Raw genomic sequence first — 14408 nt, 5'->3', positions numbered from 1 at the left:
TGGTCTGAATATCATAGAAAAAAAAACAGTTGCGCCAATCTCTGCCAAATCTTGCAAACGTTCTGGGGGTACCCAAGGTCAGGTCATGGGCACAAACCTCACCCTCCCATCCCTGAAAATCAATTCTCTATGTATGTATGTTTGTGTGTTTGTACATCAGAAAATCAAGAAACTGACCTCAAACAAGGAAATAAGGCTATTTGACTCATCATTGCCATGGTGCACTCTCGTGTTAATTTTTGCTGCAGCTTTAAACATCGATGTTCTTGATGGTTTAGCAAAGTCTAAATAACGTGATCATGATCATGTGATCCAGCTTTTCTATATATATACAGAAGTGTATATATTGCGTACAAAGTCAAGGCTCATGGAAGATCTAGAACATAGAACAGATCATGTCGCAGAGCAAAAGGAATAGCCGAAAGAGAGGGGGGAACACACTAAAAGCAGGGTCAAGTGACAAAATAGAGGGAGACTTGGACGAAAAAAGGGATATGGGAAAGAATGAGGGGTATGGGAGAAAGTATGGAGTGGACAATATGGATACAGAAGGAAACTCTCAAGTAGGAGAGTAATTAATGTGAGATGATTTGAGATAGTGGTGAACAGCAATCGTGAAGACCTGGAGGGAAGAATGAGCTTGAAGAGAATGTGGAAGTTCATTTCACAGGCAGGAAAGAGGTGGAACAAATGAGTGAAAATGAGCAGTGATTTTGGAATTTAGGAGTTTCACTAGAAGGGGGAGGCTGGTGGATTCCATGCACCCTCCAGTAACGTTGGGGGTTGGGTGGGGGGTGGTGGCAGAACATGGAAAGAGCAGAGGTCGCAAGGCTGAAAAAAAGGTTGCAGAAGATGCAGGCCACCGACCTGTCCACAATCTGAAAGTGACAGACCCATAAACTCAGCTTAATCGTGGGAGATTTCAATGATCTTGAAGGCTTTGATTTCTATGGCGTCAAGCTGAGCAAGGTGTGAGGAAGCATGCCCACTTCAGAGTGAAGAGTAGTACTCCATCAAGCTCTGGATGAAGTCCTTGTAGGTGGATAAGAATTAAGGTGTTGCCACGGAAGGACTTTGCATGACGGAGGATGGCCAGCCAGCTAGCTTTGGAGGCCAACTTAGTAATATGGTTTGGCAAAGAAAGACCATAGCTGATAATGAGGCCCAAGAATGATCATAGCTGATAATGAGGCCCAGGAATGATCATAGCTGATAATGAGGCCCAAAAGTTTGAGTGACTGAACTTCTTCAAGATGATTGTTAAGAAAGTAGATGCAAGGGTTTGCCAGACGGTCTTTTCTGAGAAAGACAGAATGAGAGTGTGAGATTTGTCATGATTAAAAGACATTCCAAGTGTTTGTTCAGCTTGTGATTCTATCAAGGTCTAAAGAGAAGGAAGAGGCTGCAGCAGGCTTATCTGAAGGATGAGGGATGTCACGACAGAGCAAAGTCTCAAGGCAGGGTGGAGTCGTCAACAAATAGATAAAGAGGATTTTCCAGAGAGTCAGAGAGATCATTGATGAAGATTAGGAATAGGATGGGCCCAAAATCCTGCCTTGACAGATATAACAATGTTCTTGTGTTTGGGGTAGGTTTTATGTTGATATATTGTTGGGGTAGACAATCATGTTTTAGCATTGGTGTTGAGATAAATAATGTTGTTATTGTTGGGTTAGATATTATTTTGTTACAGGGTTGTGGTCGATACAATGATGTTCTACGATGAGGTACATATAACGATGTTCTTGGTTTGGAGTAGATATCCATATAATAATATTCCTAAGTTCACTTGCTGATATAGCACCAGCTGGATTCAGTCTTTTTCTGTCACCGACTTTATTTTTCACTTTCCCTTCACTATAATTGACAAACTCTTCCTTTTTACTGCCTTCCCTGGCTATGGTACTCCATCGAATGCTGTTCTTCCTCTATCAACTGTGTCACAGAGAGTTCCTCTTCACCGTTATTATGACTAATGACTAATGAATAGTTTAATAACTTCCATGAAACAAAATGAGTTTGACAGCACTGTCACCCTTTTGACATCATTGAAGCACATTTTATAGAAAGAAGCATTTTCTCACATGTAAGTAAGATTTTTTTATGCCAATGGAATGTGTTTCTGTGAAAGCAATAAATATCAACGGGAAAGAAACACCCACAATCTAAATACATTTCCTGTCTGCCGGGACGCAAGGTTCTCAAAAGTTAAGTCCGCATCTCTCTTTTATACAGTAACGTCTTCCAATTCTGATTCCCTTCTTGACATCGATTGCGAATCACCTCAATGCTGAAAGTGTGAATCTTTTTAGAGAGGTGTTCCTCCTTTATTGGATTCTGGATTACTCTCAGACAACCTGTGAACAATGGTAATGAATAAGGAGTTCAACAAGAAACATGTCGTGCCTAGCACGATACTGGCGAAATCCCAAAAATAAGTTATGATGACCTCAAAAATACTTGGTGGCTGAATTCAGTGTAGAGATATATATGCAAATCCTCTTAAAATTTCAAGTGAATCGGATGAAAATTGAGGATTTTACAAATCTGGCCTATGTTGATCTCAAAAATAGCTGGGGGTTGAATTCAGTGACCAGATATGCAAGTCCACTTCAAATTTCAAGTTAATCGGATAAAAATTGAAAATTTCAGAAATCTGGCCTATGTTGAACTTTTGGCCAATGTTGACCTCAAAAATAGTTGGTGGTTGAATTCAGTGACCAGATATGCACATCCTCTTGAAATTTCAAGTCAATCAGATGAAAATTGAGGTTTTTAGAAATTTGACAAAGTTGGTGACCTTTGGCCTATGTTTGGACTTTTTGACCCCAAAAACAATAGGCTTCTTGCTTATGACCAATTCCACCATTTGGTGAAGTTTCACGAAGATCGGATGAAAATTGTGACCTGTAGGCGACTGACTGACGGACAGAATAACACACAAGACCAACCAATATACTTGAATGAAAAATGTTCGATTTTCACAAGTATTAAACTGAAAAATCAGGTCACGGTGTCCATTTTAAACTGAGGTAATGCAATTTAAGAATTACCTCCTCTGATATTTGTATTTACCTTGTTGCTCGTAGATCATTAGTGACGCATGTTGAAATGTTTTTCTGTTGAAATGTTTTTCTGTCCAATTTGTCCAATCGGTAGACGAGAACTGCAAAAAAATTGGGATCGATATGTAAACAACGCCAACAACATGGGGAAAACTAATTTACCGGTGTAACTTGTCCCTCGCTTGCTAGGTCATGACAGCACACACGCTTGTTGTCTTGGCATGAGGTATAGCAACTTCTTCATCACTGTTGGTCATTATAAGAAAATTTAAACTTTCCATGGGAATGTGCACCTTTCATGGAGGGTTCATATATTCTGTCATGCTCGACTTCAAACTCAATGTTATATCTGAATCCTCGGTTTCCCTGTTAGTGTTCCCATCTGAACCCTCTGTTCATGATGTAGGTTACCCACATTGAAACGCAAAATAGCATATGTGTTTGTGTATTGTCTACTAATATCCTTACAATGTATGTAAAGGTATGGACAAGTTTTAGAAAAAGCCTTCAAATAATGCAATAAGCAAAAACAACCACCCACCCCTCTCTCCAAGCCCCCAACTTGGCCACAAAACGAGAGTTACAAGAACTTTGAGTAAATTTTACGTTTCAGGCTCAATAACCATAATAACATGCCACATGACTCTACATCTAAGGTCCTTTTTCCAGTGAAAATAGCCTTGTGTGGTGTAAAAATGCTGAAAAAGAAGACTTGTTTTCTGTGCTGCGCATGAAATACGGATTTGCAAGCGAGACTGTAAAACGAAGAAAAAGTAAAACTTGTACATAAATACCAATTCCATGCCACAGCTTGTTTACTGGTGAAGGCAAAGAAATCCCAGGACACATAAACATAGTGAAAAGTAAAGCAACAACACTATTATTTCTGGCCTTTGCTCATTAAAATCGTTGTCATTATACTTGCAGAATCATATTCAATACGACGTGTGCAGTTTGTTATCCATTAGAAATTAAAGCAACGGACTGCCGGATTACAGTCCCGGCTGCAAAACCAGCAGCGAGTGCAGCTGCATGTAGGAGCAGACCGGAACACCTGTGGGGGCGTGTGAAGCGTGCCATGGAGCCATGTCGTGGAGACAACCAGCGAGCGATGGTGGTTTAGAGCCGCATGATTGTGCGCCACAGAGCTGCCTCGGGGAACCCGTCAGACGTGAGGGAATCGTGCGAGTTGAGGCCGCACAGTGCTGCGCCTGTTTCTCTTTTCCACTCCGGGATGCCGGACCACCTGCAAATCATACAGCAATATTTGACTTGGCTCCGACAGCTGTCTGGGGAAATGAGGGGCATGCGTTTGGGGGCACGAGGGGGGCAGGACACGTAGAAGCGCCGGTGCTTAAAGCAGAAGCTTTCCTTTGTTGTACGCCTGGTTAGTGTTTCTGGTAAATAAAAGCAATTGTTCTTTCAAGTGATTCTCAGATGAAGTGATTTTTTTTTTCTTTTATAAATACAATGCTTAATAACACACAAATCAATATACACAGACACATATACACATATATGGCTGACTTATGTTACATACTCCGTTTTATAGAGCGTTGGTAATACTGAGGCAGTTTCTTGGCCAGGGGTAAAGCTGTGCGGTTTGCCATCCACCTCCCAGCAGTAGTTAGGGCAGGAATTGGGAATTTGGTCATGGTGCTGACAATAGCTCATCTACTCTTTGTGAAGGATACTGTGAGATCTCTAACATCCACCAACTAATGTCGGCAGATGGGGCATCAGTTTGACTTCATTCCGAGAGATGGCACACACATTGATGAATCACCATGCCTGTGAAACACCGGGATGAAAGTTTATAGGCTGAGATTCGAACCCAGGCTAGACGGCTTAGTGTTGAGTCCAGTAGCAGAGTCAGAGTTGAGGGTTGACAGAAACTTGTCCACCTTCTCAGGTGTGAAAGATACCGTCAAGGAGCAGTTGAGTACGATTGGGAAGGGTGGGTTCAGAGAGTGAGGGGTCGGAGACATAGTATTTGGAAGCAAACACAAAATTGAGGCATTCAGCCTTCTCATGAGCGGAGTCGACTATGGTGCCATTTCAAGAGAGTGAAGGGATGGAAGGGGAGCATAATCCCGAGACAGACCTTACAAGGTGCCACCAGGTTTCAGAGGATGTAGACGAGTTTGAAAGTTCAATCTTGAGGTTGGATAGATGTTGTTTTCTGGCTCTCCTAAGAGGAATTCCCACTCGGTGTGGGCTTTTTGTCATGCACTGACATTGGCTTCAGTCAGATTTGCCTTCTCGGAAGAGAAGGCAAGTTGTTTCAGAGCAACTCCCCCACCACAGGATTCAGTGTACCATGGGTGGGAAGAATGGTAGGATAACTGAAGACGAGATAGGCTTAGTTTATGCATAAGAGAGAGGTTTCTTTGGAAGGATTCCCAAACTGAGTTAACATCAGGTGCAGTAGATATCGGACACCAGTCCTGAAGAGATATGGCAGCTTGCAGTCTCTACCAATCTGCCAGAGTGAACAGCTGCTGGACTCTCTGGCGTTAAGTCTGCTCTCTCAGAATAGCCAGAGAGATGTTGACCATCAAAAGCATATGATCAGATGAAGCAGAAGAAGGGCAGGAGACACCAGCAGGAAAATTTTTCATCACCAAATACAGAAGTGAGGATATACCATTGGGAGAAATCCAGGTCAGGAAATTTACAGATCGAGTTAGTCACAATGGAGTCCCAGAAGTCGTTTCCTGAAGTGCCATAGCTGGTGAGAAAGGTATCAACACCCAGCCAAGTTGCCTTTTGAAAGCCTCACAAATGAGGTAGAAAGAGGTGGGATGAGTGGTTAAACGTTGGTCCATGTCGTCTGAGAGAGAGAAAGAGGTATAGATGGAGTCGTCACTGTTTTGAGGACGGTACAACACACAGACAAACAAGAATGGAAATTAGTAGAGCACAGATCGAGATCCAGACCTGAACCAAAATCTAATTGGCTTGTTCTTGTCACCTAACCAACTCCACCTCGTTTCGTCATAACTTGTCCACAGCTTTTTTGAAATATGCTATATATCACTTTGGCCCCTTCTCTCAATAATGAAGAATCACTTTGAAATTTAAAAATCTCGTATCCAGATCTGGATTCGGATCTACACCAAAGTCAAAACAATTTGTCCTTGTCACACACCCAGGTGTGTGGTGTTGGTTTAGCGGTTAGGGTGCCGGCTTTGGATCCTAGGATCTTGGGTTCGAATCCCGGTCGACTGCTGAATTAACGCCAGGGGGGTTGACTCAGCCTGTCATCCTTCCGAGGTCGGCAAATTGAGCACCAGCTTGCTGGGATGAATGATCCCGGTGTGTACCCCCGATTTAGAATAGGTACACCGTATCCCCGCGCATCGTAAGAGGTGACTGAGGGTTGGCGTCAGGAGGGGCATCCAGCCACAAAAGCATTGCCTCAAACAGGGAACCATGATTGTCAAGGGACCCGCAAGGCTAACCCCTGCTCCAGCAGGGAAAATGGCCTTAAAACGATCATTCATTCATTCATTCATTCACCCACCAAATTTCGTCAGAATCCGTCCAAAACCTTTTGCTCACAGACAAACAGACAGAGGTAAAAACATAACCTCCATCCACCTTCGTCAGCAGAGGTAACAAGATGCCTGCAGGTTGGAGAGGGGGGCTTTGGGGAGGGGGGAGTTAATAATAATTATATGAAGAAGAAGAAGAAGAACACGTGGGTCCTCCTGATGGAGAAATAAGGAAGGTAAAAGCATTTTAAAATGCTTCTAAAGAAAGAGGGAATAAGCATTTATCTTCAATGAGGATTTCGTTTGGAGATAACTAGAAAAGGGAGAAAAAAGTACAAGAAGTACAGGTAGAAGGGAATTCAAGTATAATGAGATCATTGTGGAGTGAAAAAAAGTTTGTTTCTTTTTTGTTTTGTTTTTGAAGCGATGAGGGGAAAATCGGAAGGAAGAAGCAAAATGAGTAACACGGGGACAAAAGGGATACAGACTTTTTACAGCAGCTATTTGAGGAGTAGGCATTGAATAACACAAAAACAAATTTGATAAATACAGCACAACAAGGTACGAATTAACATGGAAAATTACACGGAAACAAAAAACAGCAATCCACGGACGAAGATCTAAGAGAAAAACACGACAAATTCGGTTCGGAAAACATTGTTTTAATGAGGTGGAAGTGGCAGCTGCAGATTCGACAAACACAAGGAAAAAACCCGTGTTGGTTTGGAATGTTCGGGAAAAAAACAACCAAGTCCTGAACTCTTAAAACTGAAACCTGAACTTAAACCAATTTTGAGTTAGGCTGCCTGAAAAGAAAAATAATAAGAAGAATAAGAAGATTACAACCGGTCTACTTTGGGTCGGTCAGTTTTGTCACTCAGCGATGCTGTCCAAAAGTTTTATTAATGTTTTTGGATGTAAAATCTTCCAAAGGCAACTGGTAAGTACCTTATAGGTTTACAACTTTGTATCTTGGTAGATCTTTGGAGGATTTACATTGTATTAAACATATCGAGCGTCCATGCCATCCACACATTGGAAATATTGATCCTTAACACCAGGGGATAATTGATTAGGTGAGAGCTGATTGGTTGTTCCCTCCAATTACGGGTGAGAGAAGTAAGGGGGTCTTGATATTTATGTGATGACTGCTATTGGCATTGCATGTGCTACGTGTTTGGGACCCTTGATGGTGCGCCGCTTTTGTCGATGCTGTTGCAACTCACTAATGTGATGGAACCGGTCCGGCACTGATTGGGGGAGGGGGAGAAGGGGGCGGGGGGATGGGGGGAAGGGGGCGGGGGGGAGGGTTGTAGGTGTAGGAATCGTCATGTAGGTGCTACATGTAAATGTCTGCAACTGTAGAGGAACCCAGGTAGGGTTTGGAGCCCCCTCGTCCCCCTACCCACTCACCTCCTGCCTCCCACCCCTTCTCCCTCCCTCCCTCCGCCCCCCCCCCCCCCACAACCCCGAGTCAACATCCCTTATGTCCACAATCATTTCCATCTTTTATTTTGAAGGGGTCATGGATCATGCAGGAACTAAAATAACAAGTCGAGGTGTTGGTGGAAAAAATTGGGTGAAAATCAAACATGGAATGAACACTCACGAAAAGTTATAAAAAGTCAAGGTGATCACAAAATAGAAGAAAATAAGGGAATCTACATATTATGCACGTAAAGGTGTTGGATATAATGATAAATTTATTGTTTTGAAGTAATTACGTGTTTGCATTTTTTTTTCCCCAAAGTGAAAGGTCAAATATGAATGTGTTATCATTTTATGAATGTGTTAATAATTTTGTGAATGTGTTATCATTTTATGAATGTGTTAATAATTTTGTGAATGTGTTATCATTTTATGAACGTGTTAATAATTTTGTGAATGTGTTATCATTTTATGAATGTGTTAATAATTTTGTGAATGTGTTATCATTCTATGAATGTGTTAATAATTTTGTGAATGTGTTATCATTTTATGAATGTGTTAATAATTTTGTGAATGTGTTATCATTTTATGAATGTTTATAATTTTGTGAATGTGTTATCATTTTATGAATGTGTTAATAATTTTGTGAATGTATCATTTTATGAATGTTAATAATTTTGTGAATGTGTTATCATTTTATGAATGTGTTAATAATTTTGTGAATGTGTTATCATTTTATGAATGTGTTAATAATTTGGTGAATGTGTTATCATTTTATGAATGTGTTAATAATTTTGTGAATGTGTTATCATTTTATGAATGTGTTAATAATTTTGTGAATGTGTTATCATTTTATGAATGTGTTATCATTTTATGAATGTGTTCATAATTTTGTGAATGTGTTATAATTTTGTGAATGTGTTATCATTTTATGAATGTGTTAATAATTTTGTGAATGTGTTATCATTTTATGAATGTGTTATCATTTTATGAATGTGTTCATAATTTTGTGAATGTGTTATCATTTTATGAATGTGTTCATAATTTTGTGAATGTGTTATCATTTTATGAATGTGTTAATAATTTTGTGAATGTGTTATCATTTTATGAATGTGTTATCATTTTATGAATGTGTTCATAATTTTGTGAATGTGTTATCATTTTATGAATGTGTTCATAATTTTGTGAATGTGTTATCATTTTATGAATGTGTTAATAATTTTGTGAATGTGTTATCATTTTATGAATGTGTTATCCAAAGTGAAGTTCACCTGAAGCAGGCTTACACCTCGGATGATTCAGGCTTGGTACTTGAACCACCACCACCTCACTCGCCAATAATTACCCCCTCCATTGCAAAAACTAGGGGATGGTGTGTGGTGGTGAATGCGAGAGGGAGGAAGGGGTGGTACTTGAACCACAAGAAAGTTGACAGACGAATGTTAATGTGTGCAATGTGTACTTTACCAACAAAGGGATGCCTGGGTGTCAATGTTGTTAGATGAAGTTCCTTGTAAGAATGGGATTAGCATTATACATCATATATATAAGGAAATTTATTCTTGTTAAAATAAAATATGCTCGCTTTGAAAATATAAAATGAAGAATTGGAAGAATGGAATTGTTCCGAGATATCCCTCCCTCTGCCCACCAACGACTCAACGACCAACGACCATCATTGGTCCAATGCCGAGAGGGATTTAGAAGTGGGATGATATGACGGGAAGGGTGTGGGTGAGTTTGTGGGGGGGGGGGGGGTAGGGGAGGAGGGGAGGCGGGGAGGGAGAGTAGGAAGAGGGGAAGGGGGCATAAGAGGAAGGTAAGAGTGGGAGGAAGGAGACAAGGGGGAGGAATGGGACAAGGGAGAGGAATGGGACAAGGGGTGGGAGTGGGACAAGGGGGAGGAAGGGGACGTGGAGGGGGAGGAGAGGATGGTAGGAGAGAGGGGGAAGGGATGGAATGAGGGAAGGGGAAGGGAGGGAACGATGGAGGAGGGGGGAGGGATGTAATGAGGGAAGGGGTAGGGATGGAATGAGGGAGGACAGGAGGCAGATGTGGAAGGGGTAGGGAGGGAATGAGGGAGTGGAGGAGGAAGATATGGGAGGGAAAGGGATGGAATGATGGAGGGAAAAGGGATGGAATGATGGAGGGAAAAGGGATGGAATGAGGAAGGAGGAAGGGAGGTATTGAGGGATGAGAGGAGGAGGGTGTGGGAGGGGAAGGGATGGAATGAGGGAAGGGGAAGGGGGGAATGAGGGAGGGGAGGAGGCAGATGTGTGAGGAGGAAAGGGATGGAATATGAGGGGATGTGGGGGAGGGAGGCAGACGCACGAGAGGTGAGGTAGGCCTATGTGGCCGTATGGGAGCCTGGGAGGGAGGGGTGAGGGTGTGGGAATGAGGAACGACCTACCTTCCGCGCTTCCCTGCACATCGACACATTTATATGCCGATATGACAATCACATGATGCTCACGTCAAGCTTCATTCTTTTAGTTTTACACTTTCACCCACCATGACACTTGTTTCCACAATGACAATACAGAAGGGAATGCTCTGTGAATACCGGACCAAAGGCATGTGCAGCGTGATCGCTTGCGCCACACATTGATTTTTCAACACGAAATTCAAACCGAAGCTGAAACTTTACACCCCTGTGCGAGATTTACATATGGGCTCACGGAAACGTTGCTCACCCACGATTTGCGTTTACTTCGAGTAGAACAACGTGAAGGTGAGCACAGAGTACTTCAAAACGCTTAACGCCTGTACACTTGGATCATGGACTCTTGTGCGTCGTTTTCAGTTTTATTGATACTCTTGTGCAACAACTTCCCAAAACAAATTTACTGTATTACTAGTAGTAATGGCTACAAGAGGGAAAGAACGATAAATGAATAGGGCGTCAGAAGGAGAAGCTCCCTACGAAGCTTATCTATACACCCTAACAGTAACTTCGTACATTTTGAGGAGGAGAGAGGGATTTTGCTTTTGCAAGTTGGTCGGTCTTGAAGCTGGGAAGGCGATGTCAAAACATCCAGTATAACCCTTGCTCCGGAAGCTGCGTCGGCAGCACTGACTACAACTATAAGATAACTGTAAAGCGCGGCGTTACGCGCGCTGCTTGTGAGCAAGGAGGAAGCGGACAAGCGGTAACATATAAACGCCTTTATTCAAGACTACACTGTAACACCGTACCGCTCCGGGCTGGGCGCCCGGTGTCTCTCATGAGGCCACGCCTACCCCTCGGACGTGGCCACCGCCCACTTGGTGCGTGGAATGATGTCACCACGCCAGTGGGCTTTTGTGTCCGCCACACGCGCCCCTCCAGAATTCCCGCGCACCTGGAGGGCCAGTTTGCGGGGCAGACGAATGACCCGGCCGAAGCGCCCCCTGGCGATCGGCGGCGTCCGGGGTGCAGGGATGCCAGGTGGGATGCCCCTGGCTGCTCCTGGGATGGGTGCAGGACCGGGGGGCGGCGTGGCGGCGGGGCTGGGCGGTGCCGGGGGTCCGCCCGCAGGAGGGCGGCCCCGACGTGGGGGTCGGGCCACTGGCGGTGGATGGTCCACATCGAGGTGGGCCGGCTTGAGGCGGTCTACCGAAACGCGGTCAGGAGTACCGCCGATGTCCAGGGTGAAGTGCTTCGCCCCGGTCTCCAGCACGCGGAAAGGCCCGTCGTACGGGGGCCGCAGTGGTGTCCGATGGGCATCGTGGCGGACGAAGACGTACTCCGCCGTGCGAAGCTCCGGGGCGACGTGCGTCGGTGGGTGCCCGTGGCATGCCGTTGGCACCGGGGCGAACCTCTGGGCGGTCTCTTGCAGAGCGGAGCGCTGCTGTGCCGCGGACCATGGTGCCGTGGAGTCGGGGAGGAACTCGCCCGGCACCCGCAGCGGTTGCCCGAAGACCAACTCCTCCTTGGGAGTCCTCCTTGGGCGCCGTCCGGAGGCCCAGCAGGACCCAGGGGAGCCTGTCGACCCAGCCGCCGTCGCGGAGGGTGGCCCGGAGCGCGGCCTTCAATGAGCGGTGAAATCGCTCACACAGGCCGTTAGCCTGGGGGTGGTAGGCCGTGGTTCGGTGCAGCCGGACCCCGAGCCCCTGCGCAACCGCCCCCCAGAGCTCCGAGGTGAACTGGGGGCCGCGGTCGGATGAGATGTCTGAGGGGGCGCCGAACCGGGCGACCCAGGTGGCGATGAAAGCCTGCGCGACATCGGCCGCCGTTGTCGACGCCAAGGGCACGGCCTCCGGCCACCGGGTGGTGCGGTCCACCATGGTGAGGACGTGGGTGAAACCCCGCGAGGGGGGCAGAGGTCCCACCAGGTCCACGTGGACGTGGTCAAACCGGCGTTCCGGCACCGTGAACGGGGCCAACGGGGCCTGGGTGTGCCGGTGCACCTTGGCGCGCTGGCACGCGAGGCATGTCCTGGCCCAGCCGCGGACGGCCTTCCGGAGGCCATGCCAGACGAACTTGTCGGCGATCAGCCTTTGGGAGGCCCTCGCGCCCGGGTGGGACAGGCCGTGGATGGCGTCAAACACCTGGCGCTGCCAGCCCGCGGGCACAATGGGGCGAGGACGCCCGAGGGAGACGTCGCACAAGAGGGCCGCGCCCGCGCCGTCGAACGGCACCTCGGTGACGCGGAGGCCCGTGACGGCGGTCCGCAAGGCCTGGACGTCGGGGTCAGCGGCCTGGTCCGCTGCCATCCGGGCATAGTCGATGCCGAGGTGGACTGCGTGGGCGACGGCCCGGGAAAGGCAATCCGCCACCGGGTTGTCCTTCCCCGCGACGTGCTGGATGTCCGTCGTGTACTCGGACACGGCCGAGAGGTGACGCTGCTGCCGGGCCGACCACGGCTCGGTGACCTTGCCCATCGCGAAGATCAGCGGCTTGTGGTCGACGAAGGCAGTGAACGCCCGGCCCTCGAGCAGATGGCGGAAGTGCCTGACCGCCAAGTGAAGTCCGAGCAACTCGCGGTCGAAGGTACTGTAACGGCGTTCGGGCGGGCGAAGCTGCCGGCTAAAGAACGCCAGCGGTTGCCAAGCTCCACGCACCCATTGCTCGTGCACCGCGCCCACCGCGTAGTCCGAGGCATCGGTGGTGAGGGCGATCGGTGCATCGGGCGCCGGGTGCGCGAGCATGGTGGCGTTAGCCAAGGCGAGCTTCGCGCCCGTGAACGCCGTGTGCATCTGCTCGGTCCAGGTAACGTCGCCTTTGCCCGGCTTACCTCGGAGAGCTTCGTGCAGGGGGCGCAGGAGCTGGGCGATACGGGGCAGGAACCGATGGTAAAAGTTCACCATGCCCAGGAACTCCTGCAGCCCTCTGATCGTGCGGGGGCGCGGAAACCCCTTCACCGCCTCCACCTTGGCCGGCAGGGGGACGGCTCCGTGCCTGGTGACACGGTGCCCCAGAAAATCGATTGTGGCGGCGCCGAACCGGCACTTTGCGGGGTTCACAATCAGGCCATGCTGGCCCAGGCGTTCGAAGAGCGTGCGGAGGTGGCGTAGGTGCTCTTCGCGGGACGCGCTGGCGACGAGGATATCGTCCAGGTAGACGAAGACAAAATCCAAGTCGCGCAGGACGCTGTCCATCAGTCGCTGGAACGCCTGAGCCGCATTCTTCAGACCGAAGGGCATGCGCAGGAACTCGAAGAGTCCGAATGGCGTGATGACCGCCGTCTTCGGGACGTCCTCCGGCCTGACGGGGACCTGATGGTAGCCGCGTATGAGGTCCACCTTCGAGAAGAAGGACCTGCCCGCCAAACGGGCGGAAAAGTCCTGAATGTGGGGGACGGGGTAGCGGTCGGGAGTCGTGGCGTCATTGAGACGGCGATAGTCCCCGCACGGTCGCCATCCCCCGCCGGGCTTCGGCACGATGTGCAGCGGCGACGCCCAAGCGCTCTCTGAGCGCCGAACGATGCCGAGTCGCTCCAGGGTAGCGAACTCCGCTTTTGCCACCGCCAGCTTCGTCGGCTCGAGGCGGCGTGCCCGGGCGTAGACCGGTGGCCCGACGGTGGGGATGTGATGGGCCACCCCGTGCTTGACGGCCCCCGCCGAGAAGGTGGGCCGCGTGAGGGCCGGGAAACCGGCGAGGAGGCGGGTGAATGCGTCCGCTGCCGGAAGCGTACAGACCAACGTGGCCGGAACCGAATCGTTCGGCAAGCCGCTTGGCAAGCCGCTCGTTGAGCTGGGCAACGCACATGCGAGCGAGCTGAACGTCTCGGCCTGGACAAGCCGTCTGCGCTTGACGTCGACCAGGAGCCCATTAGCGCACAGGAAGTCCGCGCCAAGCAGTGCCATGGGCACGTCGGCGGTGACGAACGTCCATCGGAAAACCTGCCCTCCAAACCGCAGAGAGAGGCAGCGTTTTCCGTACGTACGGATGGGCGTCCCGTTCGCGGCAAGCAGCGCGGGGCCCCCACCCGTGGCG

General features: G+C 48.1%; 1 long non-coding RNA gene across 1 annotated transcript; it reads right to left on the bottom strand.

Annotated features, from left to right (window-relative positions):
• Positions 1-2134: 2134 nt before the first annotated feature.
• Positions 2135-10676, bottom strand: LOC137413180 (uncharacterized). Its single transcript, XR_010981631.1, has 5 exons — positions 10657-10676; positions 10401-10543; positions 4120-4311; positions 3076-3166; positions 2135-2357 (listed from the first exon to the last, which is right to left on the bottom strand). It is a non-coding gene; the product is annotated as an uncharacterized LOC137413180 (long non-coding RNA).
• Positions 10677-14408: the final 3732 nt, after the last annotated feature.

This window comes from Myxine glutinosa, chromosome 6 (assembly GCF_964187855.1).
Source record: "Myxine glutinosa chromosome 6, kmMyxGlut1.1, whole genome shotgun sequence".
In the NCBI taxonomy this organism is placed as follows: Eukaryota; Metazoa; Chordata; class Myxini; order Myxiniformes; family Myxinidae; genus Myxine; species Myxine glutinosa.
This window is presented reverse-complemented; position numbering and strand designations above follow the sequence as displayed.